The sequence below is a fragment of the Crocuta crocuta genome, unplaced genomic scaffold, assembly GCF_008692635.1.
Source record: "Crocuta crocuta isolate KB4526 unplaced genomic scaffold, BGI_CrCroc_1.0 scaffold87, whole genome shotgun sequence".
Taxonomy (NCBI): Eukaryota; Metazoa; Chordata; class Mammalia; order Carnivora; family Hyaenidae; genus Crocuta; species Crocuta crocuta.
The window spans coordinates 3,635,973-3,654,289 of NW_027532166.1; the positions used below are offsets into that span (position 1 = coordinate 3,635,973).

Sequence of the window (18,317 nt, forward strand, 5' to 3'; positions counted from 1 at the left end):
AAATAAATAAATAAATAAATAAATAAATAAAATAACAGGAGGGATGCCTAGGTGGCTCAGTCGGTTAAATGTCCCACTCCTGATTTTAGCTCAGGTCATGATCTCACAGGTCATGAGTTTGAACCCTGCATCAGGCTCTGAGCTGACAGCACGGAGCCTGCTTGGGATTCTTTCTCTGCCCCTCCCCTGCTCATGCTTCTCTCTAAGTAAATAAATAAACATTAAAAAGTAATACCAGTAATTGAAGCTCTAGATCCTACACAGCCAATCCTCACGGCACGGCACAAGGTGGGCCATACTCCCCTCCACACTTTATATATGAGAAGACCAGGGATCAGAAAGGTATGCTACAGGCCTAAGCCTTCTTGTCAGGAAGTGATCATCACCTTTGTTTTCACCTCATAGAGCAAAGTCAAAGAGGTTTCCACAACTGTGAGTTCTAGCACATTCTCTATGTGTGTTTTGTGTTTTTTTGTTTGTTTGTTTTTTCAGATAAAATGCAGACTGGAGGTTTCAAGATAAGTCACACATATTATCTATTTAAACAATCCAGTATATCCAATTATCAAAATGTTCAAATTGGTTCTGTCTTTTCCAGCTATTGATGATTGGTTTGTTTAGGTGACTGGCCCATTACCTTAAAAGCCTCTGAGAACACACTGCCTTCTCTGCAGGTAGAGTTAGGGAAGTATCCAGTAAAGAGGCAGGCCCTGAGCATGAGTAGAGATTGATGAGGACCCTGGGACCCTTTGAAGAGGGAGTGTGGAGGGAGCATTTTAGGCCACCTGCAAACTCCAGCTGTGGATGAGCTTAGCGAGTCCGAGAGCTGCAGGACAACACTCACATGGCCAATGTAGGGGAAGAAGCTGAAGGCCCCGGTCTTCCTAAGACAATGACCAGGACTCGATGAGGAGGTTCAAACAAAAACTGGTGATTATCCTGGGGACATCTCGTCACAAGCAGAATTGTACAATTCATGATGCCCTCAGAATTATGCATCAACAAGACCGTCATTCTCAATCTGTATCCAGTGTCTCCAGTTCATCTGATGTGGAAAGGACAATAATGTAAATAGTCAAAGGAAGACCATGTACTTATTGAGTGAGCTCGTGCAGCAAGGCAGCCTGGGACAGTGAGGCCAGCATGCCATCGGGCCTCCTTCCCTCTGGCCATCTAGGTACCAATTCCAAAGTCAAACACCTGGGTAGCAGATGTGTCTGGCTGTATCAGACCTGGCCCAAGGCAGATATGCTTCCAGAACAGCTGCACACAAGGTGATTATGAACAGGGAGGGGGAAGAGAATGAGAAGGCAGACAGCATTAATGATGCTGTAATGTAATAGTAATGAAGCATTATTTTTCTCCAATCACTTGGAATCTCAGGATCTTAGAATATTTGGAAATTAGCCTCTGAGTGAAGGATACCAGTTTTGTACCATAAGTTAATCAGATGGATGTTGAGGATGGAAAAGCCATCTTCTGTCATTAAGTGATTGCTCCCAAACACGTGGCTGGCTACACCTGAGTCTCTCATCTGGGGTCCTGGACAGGTTTTCAGAACACGGTGCACTGGTCAGATCCCTGTATGTGGCAAAGGGGGGTTGTAGGGAGTGGGCTGGAGGGCAGGCACCTCCTTTTCTGACTTGGCAGGAAAACGCAAATCCTTCTCAGTAAGGCCCACACCCCAGAGCCCTCTCTGTAGACAGAGGTCTCTGTGGTGAGTCAGGCTGCCTGGCATACCATACCTCAACACAGACCTTTCCATGAAGGTTCCATGGTGCCCTGTATGCTTGTAGTAAAAACTGAGCGAATGAATTAATGAATGAATGAACACGCAAATGCACTGTGTTCCAGGCACTAGGCAGTTAATCATTTGCCTTTCATGCTTTCTTTGAGGGATAACAGTTTGAAAGAAAGTTGTTACCAACATTCTTCCCAGTTTCCTGGCACCCCCTGGCTCTTCTCATTCCCTCAGCTAAAGCATTCCATGCTTAGGGCCTCCGGGAAGGGAGGGCAAAGAGAAACTCAGAGAACAAAGGCGTAAATTCTGGATTTTGAGTCTCAAAAATGGAGGCCTCAGGGAATCTCAGGGTGGGAGGGATGACTTGGGAATTGCCTGGACTGGTGCCTCTCCCTTCCACCCTGCCTCCAGCCCCCTAAACAGACCTCTCAGGAAAGATGACCTAACCGGAAAAGGGAAAAGAATCCAAGGGGCTGGTGGCCTGAAGAAAAGACTTGAGCCATGATATCCCTGCAGTTGTCTGTCTTCCCTTCCTCTACCCTGGTTCTGAAGCCAAAGGGCTCCCCGAGCACAGGCAAGTACTCCCCAGCACACACTCCTCTCTCTAGTAGGCCTGGGAAGAGGCAGGCCCCTGGATCTTGGCCTCTTGTAGCTTTACTGCTGCTGGGAATGGGAGGGCCTCGCAGAGGCCACAGACAGTCAAGCCCAAGGCTTCCCGCAAGGCCCAGGGAGCTGCCTGACTCCGGGGTGACCCTTCCTTGGAAGGAGGCAGCCGCCATGGCACTGACCTGTACACGGGCCGATGACAGAGGACCAGAGAGGAAATGCCTGTGTGATTCATGATAAAGTGCCTCCCCTAGGCTTCAACCTCAGGTGAGCACTGGGGGGAGAGTGCAGAGAGAAGCTGGAGCCACTGGAATCTCTCCCATGGGGGTAATTGAGGCTTCTGTCCAGATAAAGCTGCACTGATGGCCCACCTGAAATATATGGGCTGAAATTCACAGTCCTTTCTTATTCACCACTCAAAAGCACAACAATGTAACAAAAGCTGGGGACCTCAGAAAGTGGGGCAGCTCAGGGGTGCGACTGGATGTAGGTCTGAGGCCTTTCCCCACACCTGCTCGGAGCTGGGCTCCGTGCCCCCTCTCACAGGGTCCCTCACCTGTAATGGTGGCCTGGGCAGGTGTGCGAGCCCCTGAACTTCTCAGCAGCTTTCCCCACAGGCAAGGGGAGCGATGGACACAGCAGCTTCCTGCTTACCTCCTCCCCTGCTCGGCAGGCACTGGCCCTTTAACATGGACCACAGTCTTTAACCAAAGGGATATGGATGGTCCTTCTACAAGAAGTGGCTTTGGGGGAATATGGTCCTCATGGTAATGGCCAGTACCTCTTCTCTCTCCACAGTGTGAGCCATCTGGCCACCATGTGCTGGGGGCTCAGTTGCTGCCCCAGACCCCCGGCCCCCTCCTGTGTGGATTAGCAGTGGGGTAGTTCATGAGTCCCACCTCTGCAGGGAGAAGCCTCAGCGATGTTATTGGGCCCACCATTCGGGTAGTTGCAACTGATTTCTTAGTTAGTTGTCTGTTTCCTTATACCCCTATCCATATTGGAAAATGTCAGATGAACTTGGGTCTGAGTCCTGCCTGTCTCCTATATAGCAAGATGCCCCATCCCCAGGCTGTTTCCTCATCTCCACAATGGGACAGTAGCTGTACACCCTTCATAGGACCATTGTAAGACTCACATGTGCTCATGCATGTCATGAGCCTAGCACAATGCCAGGCATATAGTAGCTACTCAGTAAGTGTCACATATCTACACACATACAGTAATAGCTGTGTAGATTCAATGTGTGCAATATTTAATATATTAAACATCCTGCATTATTTCTCTGGAGCTCGGCCCCCACATAGGGTTTCCAGGACTGACACACTGCTGTCACTCAACAATCTGTCAAGGAGCTCAGGCTGCTCTAGCAGAAGTCCCCAGTGCCTCCTGTTTGCTGGCTGGGATCCCTTGCAGGTTCCGTGTTACCTATGGGGACACAGAGCTTCAAACCTCCATGTGATGATTCATCTTTACTGCTAAAAGTAAGCAAGTTGGACCTCGTATAATCACAACTACCTAGAACATTCTCAGTTCTGCTGAGCATTTATAACATCTGAATATCTGATAAAATCCTCACAGGTAGGTAGATACTATCCTTGTCACTTTCTGTTTTATAGCTGAGGGCGTGGAGGTTTCTGAGTAGCCAAACTCAATGATTCATAATAGAAATTTCCAGTTTGGAAGCTGGGAGGGACTCTGGGGAAACTAGAATTTGAACACCGATCTTCCTGACTTCAAGGTAGAAGACAAATATCTAAAATGAACGAACCAGAGAGAATTGCCTGAAATGACTTAAAACTTCACTAGCATTATCCCCCTTAACCTTTCCAGCAATTTCTTAAGGGAGGGGCTGTCCTGTCCATTTTGAAGACAAGGTACAGTCAGGTAAGTGACCTAACTATGGCCACACACTGGGTGGACCCAGGAGGCAAGCACACACACTTGACCCTGAAGCGTTCTGCCCGTTCCCCTGTAGTTCTCATTTGGGCTGCACCCACTCCTCTCTGCCCTGAGGGGTCTGTTTTGGAAGTTTGTAGTTGGTCACAATAACTGGAAGGCCCACAACTCATGGGACAACCCACCCCCCTTCAGTGTTTGCAAGTGTTGGGCTGTGATTGATGAGCTTGGAAAGCATAATCCATATCTGGGCCTTGAACTGGATTCTGTTTTATATCTAAATACGAAGGCTGTCTTCCACCTGGAATTTTCTAGAAATGTAACTACAGTCCTGTGAAAGAGAGAGATGAACATATTTTGTTTTTGTTTTGCCTGGGGCTTTACTCTTTCAGAGACCTCTCCCCCCCATCACGAGTGAGGCATGGTTTGGGGCTGAGATATCCCTATAGCAGCCACTGCATTTACTTATGAAGATTCCATGCAAGCCCTTGGCTACTTCGTTCTGTCTCTTCCTGTAATTATGCCTAAACATTTACATACTAAAATATACATCATCATATTATAAACTACGCTTCTTTCATTTCTTGATACTAGTGTTGGAACACTCTTTAATGTCTGTTTCTTTCATTCAGCAGCATGTAGGGAAACAAGTTCTATTTTCTAGGTATTTTATTTTGGGATAGTAAAGGGGATATTACAAATTATTAGGAAAAGGGGGCCTTGGATGGATGGGATAGATCTGAGAGCTGTCCTGGCTTCAGTTTCCCCTCTGCCACTGGGTCTGGTGATGATCCCCCTTACTTCCCCCTCACCCAGGCCCCTGCGACCATTCTGTCTATAGCTCCCTTCCCCTCATCTTGCCTTGAAAGCATAGATTTGGCTGGGCCAAACCTCACATGTCGCCATGGCTTCCTCTGTTCCCCTTCCCGTTTATTTTGGCCTCAATCAAGGTGCAAGATACTGGTATCTGAGGCTCAGCTCAACTGACGGATTTCCCATCTCGGAGGCAAGTAGTGAAGGAATAGCTCTTTTTGTGCTTAGAGAATTTAGGTCCTAGATAAGGAAAAGCTTCTCTTGGGTTGCTTTGCTAGAGTCTGGAACTGAGCAGGTCAGCTCTGCTGTTTGTGCATTCTCTTTTATCAAGCAGCATTGTCGCTGAGTTCCATGCAGGCTGTGAAAAGGAACGGAGCCCTGCACACCGCTTTTTCGTGCACAAAGCATCTTAATTATAATTATTGTCAGCACTTATGTCACTGCCTTAGGAGATGAAGAGGGAAGGAGGGAATACTCGGCAATTTCACAGCGTACACCAGTACCCTAGAATGAGGGGGGGTTGCAGAGTAAATGAGCAAGGAACGGAGCCCCCAGTAGATGAAAAGGGGCCTTTGTAGTGGCTACAACTGTACATTAAAATAAATCTCCCCTAGCACTAAAATAACATCTACATTCATTTGGGCCAGTGCCACATTCAGCATTTAAGAAATTTGACAAAACATTGCTTCAGCATGTTGAAGTCGGCCAGCTCACAACAAAACAAGAAAGCTACCTTGGCTGCATGGAAATGCTTCTCCCGGTTCCCTACTTTCACTTATGACTCCCATTTTCCGGCCGCACTTAAAAGAGAAAGATTGTGCTTTTTTCAGGTGCCAACCACTTCACGTGGCCCTGAAATGGGCAGCAAATTGCCGCGGGAGGTGGTAAACTTCAAGAGGAATCTTTCTCTTTTCCCCTGAAGGAAACTACTGGAGAGTCTGCATGCCTGATAAAGCCTTTAATAGCTAGAGAAGCATTATTTGGGGTGGCCCTCAGGTAGACTAGACGTGAATAATGCCTCGTAAAAATAATTACTTCTCCCCAGAGCACAGTGCAGCAGATGAGTTTGGCGGAGCCCGTTTCCAAGAGAATTGCAGGCAGAAGGGATCTTCCTTTGAGGATCCGACAGGGTGTCTTTGTCTGCGGCAGAGGCCATGGTCACTTCTGTGGAGTGTGTCCCTCAAGCCAGGTCTTCCTTTTTCGGACCGAGACCCTGCCTAGCAGTGCTGGGAGATTTTTCAGGCTGTCTCTTGTGCTTTACAGAACAATTAGGCCTGAAATAAGTAACCGATCCACTTGTTAGAACTGTTGCTAATGGACCCTGCTCCCAGTGTGGTCCATCTGGTTGTGGATTATGGGTAGATTTGTACAAGTTTAGAGCTGGAATGGCGGAGTGAACCATTGAACCAAACCTACTCATTACACAAATGAGTAACTAGAGGTCCAAAGAAGTTAGCAACTTGCCTGAGATGATTCAGAGATGGGCCAGACTGATTCTAGCTCCAGCTGGGCTGGAATAACAGCTGTTGCTTTTGTCAGCTGGGCATGCACATCCCCTTTGATGGGTGGCAGACCACCCCCCTCCCCCCACACCCACACCATTTTCTTTAGGGAGCCGTCCTGCCTCCAGTGTCAGTCCTTGGGATTTGTGTAGGGTTTGCCCCCTGCCGTACGGGCACGGGAACACATCCTCCCCTTCTCTTCCATACTGACGGGCCCCGATCCAAGCTTTGCCAGTGAGAGCCAGCGCCCCAGGACTTTGAAAGGAAACTTTCAGGAAAAAGGAGGCCTCTTTCCATTGAGCTTGTCAAGCAGGGCAAATGAGAGTGTTAGGGGCACCATGTGAAGAGGGTCTGCTGGAGAACAGGGCTGACACAAAGACAAGGAAAACAAGAGACTGAGAACCTGGTGAGTTCAACTGAGCCCTAGGTCCAACTGTACCTGAAGCCAGGTATAGCTTTAGATGTCTTAGTTAGGAGACCATGAATTTCCACCTAACCTAACCAACCAAACAACTAACTTCCTTTAACTTACTGATTTTGCTTAAGCTGCCTTGAGTTTCGTTTTTTGTTGCTTGCAATGGATGGCATCCTGACAAACAGTCCAGGTTGGTGGTTCCTTCTGGTAGGAGGGGGGCAACCAATATTTATGTACAGAGATGATCTATCACACAAGCATCTCCACGCAGACCGTCAGCTACAATAGCAGACAGCAACACTGGTGTGGAGGGCAAATCTGTATCATGCCTGCTGTCCTTCCTGATTTCATGTCAGGCATCACTAATGAATCCTGCTAACTCCCTCCTAAGGACGCTCGCAATCCATCCCATGCTGCCCCACAGGCAACCATGGCCACCACTCATCGGTGCCAGGCTGGCATGACCACACGGGTGCTCATGACAGAGTCCTTGCAGGACCCATAGTACCTTTTCCCAGACCAGGTGGACACCCGTGGGCCCTTTAACTGCTCTTAGTAACCACATTGGTTAAGTGGACAATGAATAAGGCAACCACTTGTGTCTCCGTGAAGGGCCTGGTTGCTAATTTGGGGGGAGTATTTTCATTTCTTCCTATTGACAATTATCAGGAATCTTGCAGTTTGGGATTTTTGGGGATTTGGGAACCTTTCAGGCAGGGTGGGAAAATGAGAGAGATGCTTATTTGCCTGAAATGGACCTTTGCCTCACACCGTTCTGAAATTTTACCAGGTAAAAAGTTTCCCTGTCTCCCCCCCTCACCCAAACGACAAGGGAAAAGTGGGAGCGGGGACAGCAAACTGGATGACAGTGTAACAACAACACAGCAAGTTCTGGGGCACCGACGGGTGATCCTCAACTGGACGTGCTCCTTAGGAGGCCTGTCCTGCATCGAGGAAGAGAAGCCAGAGCTGCACTTCCCAGGACCTCCCCCACGCACGGTTCCAGATGAGAGTTTGCCGAGAGAGGGCCACAACTAGATGCGGGAGACCTGGAGGCAGCGGCTGACGGACATGTGCTGGCAGTGCCCCCGTGAGCTCTTGGGAAACACCTGCGTCAGTGCTTCCTGCCCCACATCTCCTCGCCCTTCAGTGACTGTGAAAGCTTCTGGTTCCCTGTATTCAAGCCCTTAATACTTACAAAACCTCGAGTAGCTTGTGTTCTCAGGACCACGTCCTGGCTGATAGAGTCAGGACGTCCTATTTTCATAGGGGAGAGCCAGCACAGAGACTCCTTGCGCACACTGCTAAGCGTCTGCCACCTGCACGTTGTCAGGAGGTTCCTTCCCCAGGGCACAGGGTGGGGGTGCTACCCAGCACGCAGGATGCCTTGGATCCACGCTGCTCTCCCACAGACACAACAGCATCCTGCAAATGCCCCGGTGACCCCTGCAAAGCTCTATCCTGCGCTGGTATTCCCAGCCTGACACTGGGACGCCTTCCTTTCTTCCTGTCCAGCCCGTCCTGACTAGAGACTCTGGTGTCCACTGTTTTCTGTGTTTCTTAGCGCTGCTTGGAAAATTACTCAACCCATTTTCTGTTCCTTAGTCCAGTGCAAAAGCTGAGAGGCAACAAAGCATAATGGTGAGCTTAGGATTAGAATCCAGTGCCTAACCTCTCTCAGTTCAGTCATAAAGCTGTGACATAAAGTTAGATCTAGCATGGCATCAGGCACACAGTGAGACCTCAGTAATTGCTAGCTTATACTATATCCCTAAAATAGAAGCCCATTTTTCTTATGGGGTTCCAGAAAGGATTAATCATGACCCTTCTCCCAGCCAGAGTTCGCAATTTACTGTCTCCTCCCGAGCAACAGGCTATCAGACCCAAAAAGTCCCCTTGGAACCATCTCAATACCTCACCTCTCTTTCACCAAGTGCTTCTGGAACAAAACAGTGAAATCCTACTTGAAATGATGCCTCTTAGAGCCAGCAGCAGCAGCAGAGAGCCGCTGACTCCCTGCTTAAGGCTCTCCAGGTAACTCTAATCATCTTAAATGCCCATGGTCATAGGCAGATTAATTTCTCACAATGCTTAACTATTTTTATCAACAGAGTATTATAATTACAGCTAAAGATCACTCACACTAGAGCTCTGTGCCCTAACAGTAATCTCAGCTGGGGATTCAATGGTCTTAGGGATTTTTATTTTATTTTATTTTATTTTATTTTATTTTATTTTATTTTATTTTATTTTATTTCATTTTATTTTTTAACAAACTGTGTCTGCTTCCAAAGTTGCACTTCTTACCTTTTATCTCTTTGTTTCACATGTTTAGGGAAGAACTGGACCTTTTTCATTCAGTGGAGAAGAGGCAAAGCATTGTGCTTTTCCAGTGTTGGGAAGAACGCTTGCTCCCCCTAGGTTTGGAGCGGGATCCGTGAAGGTTTGTGGCGCCTGTCCTTGGTATTCTGGAACAAGGCATTGGGGCAGGTGAACCTGCTTTACCTTTTTGTTAGATCAGACTTTTAATTTTTCGTATGCACTGGAAGGCTTATTTGTGAAAGGCTTTATCTTTCCTGCTGTTACTGGTCACTCACATCGCCTCTACCTTACGCTTTTTCCCCCTTCTATACCTCTTTTCATTCAATAAATACTGAGCATCTCCTGTGCTGGGGGAATGCAGTGAAGGGTATGACTTGTACAGCCCTGTCTTCTCAGGGCTTAAAACCTCCAAAGCTATACAGCTATCACACAACCAGTGACCATTGTGGGTGGTTTGAAAGACACATGCAGGATGATACAGGAGGAATAAAGGGGGTGCCCGACCAAGTTCTGGGGTTCGCGAGAGAGGTGACTCTCAGTCTGCGGCCTGAAGTGGGTGGGGAGTAGGCAATAACAGGCAAAGGGAAGTGAAAGCGAGGAACATTTGAGGCTAAGATCCTCAGGTGGATGGGAGTCTGAAGATATGAGAGACTCTCTGTACATGCTCACTTGTCAATGTGTATTGCCTTTTACTTGTGCAGAGGCTCCCACTTCTCTTCATGGCAACTTCGAATCAAGGGAATGTGATAATGAGGCAAGGGTGCAAACGTTCCCATTATTTGGAAAGAGCCAGTGAAAGGGAGTGGGACAGGACCTCCGGGTGGAGGAAGAGCTAGAACATGGGGTCTGGTTGCCCCCTCATTCGGATAAGGAGGACCGTCTTCCAAGGGAACCCTAGCCTTGCTGCACTGCCCACTGACTGCTACGGAAGAACTTCTCTCCATGCTGTAAACCTCCCCTGGTCCTCATCTGATTCCCCACGTCCTCACAATATACCAGGGCACCTAAAATCTGGAGAAAAGGGAAGAGAGGCTCTAGACAGACGTCTGGTGGAGTAGTGATAAGGAGGCATTTCACAGCTATACTTGTGGAGGACGGTGTGGCTAAGCTGGAAATGCTTGACATTCACTGGGCTGGGCTACAACTTAATGACACCAGAGTTTGGAGATGATGGATAAATTGTCCCAGGTCATGGTGCTAATAGGTGGGAGTGCATGGAGTGGACTCTGTTCTCTATCACTGTCTGCCCATAAGTCATTGCCCATGTCCTGTAGATTTCATAGGCTCCTGGGAGAAAGAAAGGCTCCTGAAATGGGTGCACAAGAAAGGGGTCCAGAGAAAGGATGGCATCTGAGCACGGGTAACTGTTCCCACTTGACCACTTTCAAGGTGAAGACTGTGGAATACTGCTTAGAGAGCCAGATGCACTAGCAGTTTTCATCACTGCCATGGATAGGCTGGAGGGCACAGCACTAGCAGGTACCAACACGTGTATTCTGTTGTACACATCACTAGTATTATCTTATATGGTCCTGAAAAATTCTAGTGTCCAGATGAGGTAGAAGTGAGGAGTTGAACTGGAAAAACAAAAACTTGCACTGAACCGCCCTGGCTCACGCAACAGTAAAACCCATTTGTGGGGAAATTTTCCAATAGGATTTTAGCTTTAGCTATTAAAATAGGGCCTCACTTTTAAATAAGAAGTAAGGCACCCCTCTGTGTGAGGGGTCTTGGCCATGAAAAAAAAAAAAGACAAAAAACCACCAGAAAAATTAAATGACTTAGAATTAGCAGCACAGACAGCAAGACAAAAAACAAAACAAAACAATAACTTTAACTACAGTCAATATATTCAGAGAGATCAAAGAACAAAGACCACAACTGTATCCTTGGAAAAAGACCAGGCTGCTCTAAAAAAGAACTGTTGGAAATCTGGAAAAAAAAAAAAAAGCATCAAAATAAACACATAAATTTAAGAGTGGAAACAAGTTAGAAAGAGAAAATCTCTCAGGAAATAAAACAAAAAGACTTGGAAAAATAATATGGGAAGAGTTGCTAGAACTGAAGGGTATGCATTTCTAATGCGAAAGCACTTGCACAATAAATGAGGAGGAGACACAGCATCAAGGAGTCTCAGGACACTAGAGCCAAACATACATTCTAAAAGCTTCTGGGACGAAGGCTGGGCAAACCCGATCATAACAAAAGGTCTGGAATTAGAATGGCATCGGACTTTTTAACAAGTCAACACTGGAATACAGAAGAGAAGGGAGCAATGCCTTCGCCATTCTGAGGGAAAATCATCCCCAACCTGGAATTCTATATCCAGCCAGATGACTGTTATGTGTAGAAGCAGAATTAAGGCATTTTCAGAGCTACGAGGACTGAAAACATTTTACCTCCCTTTCTTAGAAAATGAGCTGAGAATGTTTGTGAGCAAAAGAAGGCATTCAGTCAGGGAAAAGGAAGGCATGGGTCTAGCAGAAAGAAAGAGGACTATAGCAGAGGAACGTGGAGAGGAGAAATCATTGGAGCCCACGGCTGGATTGGAACAGGACCCTCCGTATTGGAACAGGATGGCCGAGGGTGCCAGGAGCAAATTCTCTCCAGATACTGGTGTAGCTAGGAAAGAGTAATAACAGGCACTGAAGACAGTTGATGAAATACAAAGGGGGAAAAACACAAAAGGAAAACAAAGCAACTAAAAGGACATGGGTTTTTTTTTGATCTCGGGAAAAAAATACTATAAAAAAGGAAACACACAGTAACACACTATTTAACACAGTAGGGGATACACAGAGGTAGTCCTCATGATATAATCACTGTCTAATAAAAAGCTATGAGATAGGTATGCAGCTGTGGACTATGGATGAGACAAGAGGGGATGATGTAAAAAGTCCAAAATACCATGTATTAAAGGAAGTAAATAAGTAATGTGTGGATTTCAATAAAACCCAGCAATCTCAACTTGCTAATAAGAAATAGAGATGCTAAGAGAGGCGGAAGTTTTTCTTCTAGGAAGCAGGACTAGGGGTTGGGAGTAGGCTGTGGGAGAAGGTCAGGGGCCTCTTTTTATTCTTTGTAAACTTTTATAATACTATTGAATTAAAAAAAATTTAAATTTGTGTTCATAGATTATTTGGCTATAAAACCAAGTTAATTAGAAAGTGAAGTGTTAAGGGGAGTAATAATCCAGCAGATTTAAGCCCCTGGCGCCAGACTCAGGCCTGAACCCCTGTCTGTTGAGTGTGTTCCTCTCTGTGTCCAAATAAGGCACGTGTAGCTGGAAGGCACCGTCGCTCTGGGAGGAAGATGGAAGAACACAGGGAGAAGTCAAGTCCTGCTCCTTGGGTCAGGGTCCGAGTCTCTGGGCTTTGCCCGACTCCACGTAGCACATCAGTCTAGAAAGTGAGTCACAGACACGCTGTGACCTTAGGACCCATGGCCCACATATCCGGTGACCATGCTGGCAGGAGATGTGTAGACGCACCTGGGCAGGGGTGCGTCCGCCTATCACTGTCCCGTCACAGAAGTCTTTCTACAGATGCTCTGGGATGCCATAGCCAAGGTGAAAGTAATTGCTAGACTCTTGCTAAGAACTATGCAGTAGCCCCCTCTGATGTCTGTACCACGACTGCAGACCTATTCTTGTGAGAAGGAAACTGAGTCCACGAATAGCACCTTTGCTCTTCTTTGGGTGGAATGGTTTCCAACTACATCAAGAAGCTTGCTGCCAGGCAGCTGTCCTTGCCATTCCACCAGGCTGAAGTGTACCCCATGGTGGCCAGCTTCCATTTACACTACAGCCCAGGCAGGTACAAGCTGAGCTGAGGAACCGTGTGGTAGAGAGACTGGCACGTGGCCTTGAACCTTCTGCCCAGCCTCACCTTTGTACCCTTCCCTCGAGAGGTCAAAGGCATCCATTTGAAAGCTCATAGTTAGGATTCTACCAAGATCCCATTAGCAGGAAGAAATTATGACCTTAATAAAACTTAATCTTGTAACGTCCCACAAACCGTTAAATATTATGGGCTACCTTCTCTTGTCACAAAAGACAATGAAAACAATATGGGGTGTTGTGTGGGGAGCAATGATACATATTGAAAAATCCAAATGTCATCGAGACTTTATTTACTGCTCACCCACATAATCCCAGCATTATAAAAACGACGAACAATGAATGGAGGGGGAAAAAACAGACAGACAGAACCTAAGTCTTAAAGCTCCATCTCTGTGCCAATAAGTAGTTTGAAAATAGTGTCCGTCAGGATCCATATGTTTTCTGCATGTGTAAGAATACTCTTACACAGGGGGCTTACTTCATAACTGAGATTCTTTTTCATTTAATTCAGTCATATTAGATTATGGGGCTGATTATGATCATATCCACAAATCAGTATTTTAACAGAGTTTCCATGGAAACACTATATGCCCCTGTTTTTTAACTTTTTGGACAAGGCTTTGCCTGTTTAACAACTTGAACAAGTTTGACGAGGGCAACATGTTTTGTTTAAGTTTCATTAACTGGGGCCAATATTTCCTAATTGCATTACCAGGAGAAACATTCACGGCATTACTTGTACCATGGAAAACCTCTTCTGGTCCAGCGTTCGATTTGCTTTAATCACTGGAGAACAGGAAACATACCAGGATTGCCTTGTCTTATCAAGTTTTAAATGTGTTAACTGGTTTTAAATCTATGAAATAATCTCCCTTATTAAATGACAAAGTTAGTCTTGTTAAGAGGATCGTCATTTATGGCTATAGCCATTTATTTCTCAAAATGCAAACATACAGGTACCTTTGGGTCCCTGCTAGAGAGGTGAATTCATTGTGTATGAACGCATACCCTTTTCTGCATATGGATTTCAGAAATATTCTACACTCCCCAAATCCTCTTCCCCTGCCCCGCTGACCCCTAAACCCACAATGGTGAGAAAAATAAGAATATCAAACACAGAAGTAATGCAAAAATAATGTCCAGGAAACAAGAACTTTTCATAAAACAACGTTTTTCCTTTCCTCCTTTCTTTTTTTCTTTCTTGTCTTTTTCGACATTGACACCCACATGACCAGAGACGTTTACTTTCAACAGTCCACAATTTGGAAATGGCTCGTATGAAAGTTTTTGAAAATCCTGTACTATATAAAGACATGGGGGAAGGGAGCTTTGCAGACTGGTCAGAGTTCACCCTGACAGCATATAAAACATATGGCCCGAAGCTCCATGAGATGTCTGAGTCTGAAATGCCGGTGAAGCTTAATAAAATATCAGCAAGGAATAGTTTAATTTTACAGCATTAGGCACTGAAGCAGTAATTTGAGTGGGGCGAGCTCTATTTCAATACATCAAAGTATACTATACTACAGGGAAGCTGAATATATTTTTAAAAGACACACATTCCCTACTCAGAATTACTTGACTCAAAAACTTTGCTTTCTAAAGGAGGATAAGTAGAAAACAGTTACGGTCTCCCAAGAGCTACCTGTCTTACTTTTTAAACTATGGATATATCTCCAAAGCTAGCTGATCTGTTTCCAGGCTAATGCTTTTACTCAGGGCATGGGGTTTCAGACAGACCAGAAACCAGCATCTGAGTGTGTGTTTCCTTCCTGACCACGGGGGTCCACCTGTCCAGTAGGATGGCTGGTAGGTTGGCTCCATCCCCTCTGCCTTCTGCCCTCTTTCTGAGCTATTTATCTGAGTCCTAGCATCCTCTCCTCTGCACTGTGACCTAGACATCCTCAGTATGAAGGGGGCTGCCATTCCACTTTCTACTCCGTTCCAGGCTCTGTCTTCAGTCTGGCTGTTCTAAAGCAAGCATGGCCAAGGGGCTTTGTTTGCATGGCTGTCCAAACACTAGCCTGGGCGGAGGGGCAGGAGGGGGTCCACGAACTGCCATGCTTCTCCTGCTACCGGTCTACAGATCAAAGGGAACTCTCCCCTTCCTGCCCAGCGATGAACAGAGGGCGGGCCTGCGGGGGCGGCTTCTGAACAGGGGAGCAGCCATGACGAATATGTCCGAGATCTGACTGATAGCAGCGTTCTGGGGATGGACCAGATTAGTGCTAACTCCATGCACAAAGTACCCTGCTTTCCTCACCTCTGCCCCAGAATGCTTTTCCCAATCCATGTCACAGGAGAGAGGCGGCAGACTGGTCCTGTCTTTCGGTGGCCTTGAGAAGCACGGGGCAGTGGGGAACTACAGGGGAGGCCGTTTTCCTGGATGTATTCTTTCCACCCAGTCTGTTTTGTGTAGGCTCTTTTAGGGCTTTTCCTTGGCTTGTCCCTTGGTGAAGGGAGGGGTCTGGGAAGAATAAATCCAGATCAAAGTGCCAAGGAGTTGAAAGACTTTGAAAGCAGGCAGATTGGGGTTCAAGTCCCTGCTCTACGACACATAAACTGAACTTTGGTGAGTGACTCGCCCCTCCTAAGACCCAAGTTTTTCCACAGTCAGATGGAGAAGATTCCACTCCTGGATTGGTGGAGGAACCCACGATCATCTCGAGGTGGGCACCCTGAATCTGAGACTCTTTCTTTTTAGGGACTTCCTGTGTCTGTCAGAGCAAGTCGACTTCTAGACAGAGAAAGAACTAAATAAAGAATAAGCTGCTAGGTAACAGTGCCTGTCACCGGTCATGTGACAGAAGAAGGAGGACAAAATGGGGAGCCAGAGTCAGCTTCCCGCTAATCCCAGGCCGCCGTCGACATTTGTTATCCTTTCGGATGGACTTCCTCCGGACCAGGTTTCATCTTCTTGAGCCCGTGGGCATGCTGTCTGCCAGAGAGTTTCATGAGACACCCTGCGTGAGGCCCCTGCTGGCCTGCCGCTCCCACAAGCCCACTGCAATCACAGGGAGCTGTACTGGGGGGTCACCCGTGTGTCCAAAAGCAAGACCGTGAAAAGCCTGTGCCACTCCCCCAAACCCCACCCCCAACTTTCTGAAATCCTGTTTCTAGTGCACACCATCATTTTCCTGTGCAAATGCAAAGGCCACAACTTCACTCCTTCCCTGAATGTCCTAAAATTGTGTTTCTGATTTTACAAGGTCATTTAAAAAAAAATAAAGCACTTATTTTTTTTATCACTGTAGAAAAATTACCATGTTCACAAGGACAAGGAGAAAACACCAAGTTTACATAAGATGTAGAAGTCCAGGGGTAGGTAGGCTCAGTCAGTAACTTCCTATGCCACGATTCAAATTCTCCTCTCAGCAAAATGGCACTTGGCTTTGTCTGCCAGACTTATTAGCCACATTTGCAAAGGGCAAGGATCTACTTCGGGAGCAGCAGCTAGGATTATGTTAGCATGATGTCCCCCATTGCCTGCTGCTGTCTGCCTTTGATGCTGGGCTGAGAAGGATTCTGAGGCCATCAGGGGCCTCTTGGGCCTACAAAGCAGGTAAGTGTGGCACTTATTTACCACCCTTGGCTGTTGGGTATGACATCCACAGTGACGTACACACGAAGCTCAGCTCAGGAGGGGAAGTCCTGTTGCACAAATGTAGCCTAGGAGCGTCAGCAGGGCTGGCTCGACCTCACTCACAGTGGACTCAGGCACCTGGGGGGTGGGGGAGTGACAGTTCCATTCTGCCGCTTCTCTGGCACTTGTGGAATGGACTCACCACAATCCCAAACTGTAAGTAACAGCTCAGGATATGACGAACTTGTATTCAGATTTCGTAATGCTTGCAAAATCAAGATCCTCTCCGCCTCTTCCAAGAAGCATTCTGAGGACGATGACAGGGATGCGTCTCTCCAGTTATGGGGAAGCAGTGGAGCTGTGAAAGGACCCCAGCCTGCGAGAGGACAGCACCTCCCAAAGTCATCACAGGGTGTACTGCAGGGCCCTAATCCCGACCCCAACACTAGGCAGCAGCATTCTCGCAGAGGCGTGTAGGTGTAAGACACAGCGCTTCAGTATTATTAAAACCCACTGGAAGATGAGGTGAGGGGCTCCAAACCAGCCCTTCACCCCTCCTCCGGCGTCCCTCCCCTCCCGCTCTGTGCTGTAGCCACACTGGCTTCCAGGAGCTCTTCAGGCTCTGGGCCTTCACTCTGGTCAGCCTGATGTCGTGTCTTTACCTGGAATGGACCTTGTCCCTCCTCTTCTCTGCAGTAAACCCTCATCCATCCTTCACATTGCAGCCCAGTGATAACATACAAAGGATGGTACCCCACGAGCCGCAGTCAGATCTGCTAACTCTGTTCTCTGATAGCACCATGTGCCTCTGCTCCCTGGGACTGTGCAGGGCTGTGGTTTCTCAGATATTTGTGTGGCTGCAGCATGAATGTCTGTCTCCTTGCTAGACCATAGGGGTCACTGGACTGCAGATCCACTTATTCTCCTGTCTTATTTTCATGCCTAGAAATCCGCCCCCCACCCCTCTGCCCCNTCTCTTCTCTGCAGTAAACCCTCATCCATCCTTCACATTGCAGGCCCAGTGATAACACACAAAGGATGGTACCCCACGAGCCGCAGTCAGATCTGCTAACTCTGTTCTCTGATAGCACCATGTGCCTCTGCTCCCTGGGACTGTGCAGGGCTGTGGTTTCTCAGATATTTGTGTGGCTGCAGCATGAATGTCTGTCTCCTTGCTAGACCATAGGGGTCACTGGACTGCAGATCCACTTATTCTCCTGTCTTATTTTCATGCCTAGAAATCCGCCCCCCACCCCTCTGCCCCAGGTAAGGAGCACTCAGAAGATACACTGGACATGAAATTAACAGCAGACTTTTTAGCGATGAGATGAAGACAGGGGTCAAGAATGAGAATCCCGCTAATATACCCTGTTTTTAATGTAAGAATGCTTTCACTTATAGGAGACATTTAAAGCACTAATAAGAATAAAAACTCCAGTTTCTAATAAGTAAACATGTACACTGCCCATTCTCAGGACTGCCTCAGTGGATTTAACCATCTTAGCTCTCACTCACACCCAGCAGTGGCACACAGCTGCATTTCCAAATGCCTTCCTGAGAGGAACAACTCAAGGCCATGGCCAGAAACTTATAAA

General features: G+C 47.1%; 1 protein-coding gene across 2 annotated transcripts in view; it reads right to left on the minus strand.

Annotated features, from left to right (window-relative positions):
- CACNA2D3 (calcium voltage-gated channel auxiliary subunit alpha2delta 3) overlaps positions 1 to 18,317 on the minus strand; it is a 771,963-nt gene that overhangs the window by 201,223 nt on the left and 552,423 nt on the right. The window lies entirely within an intron of this gene.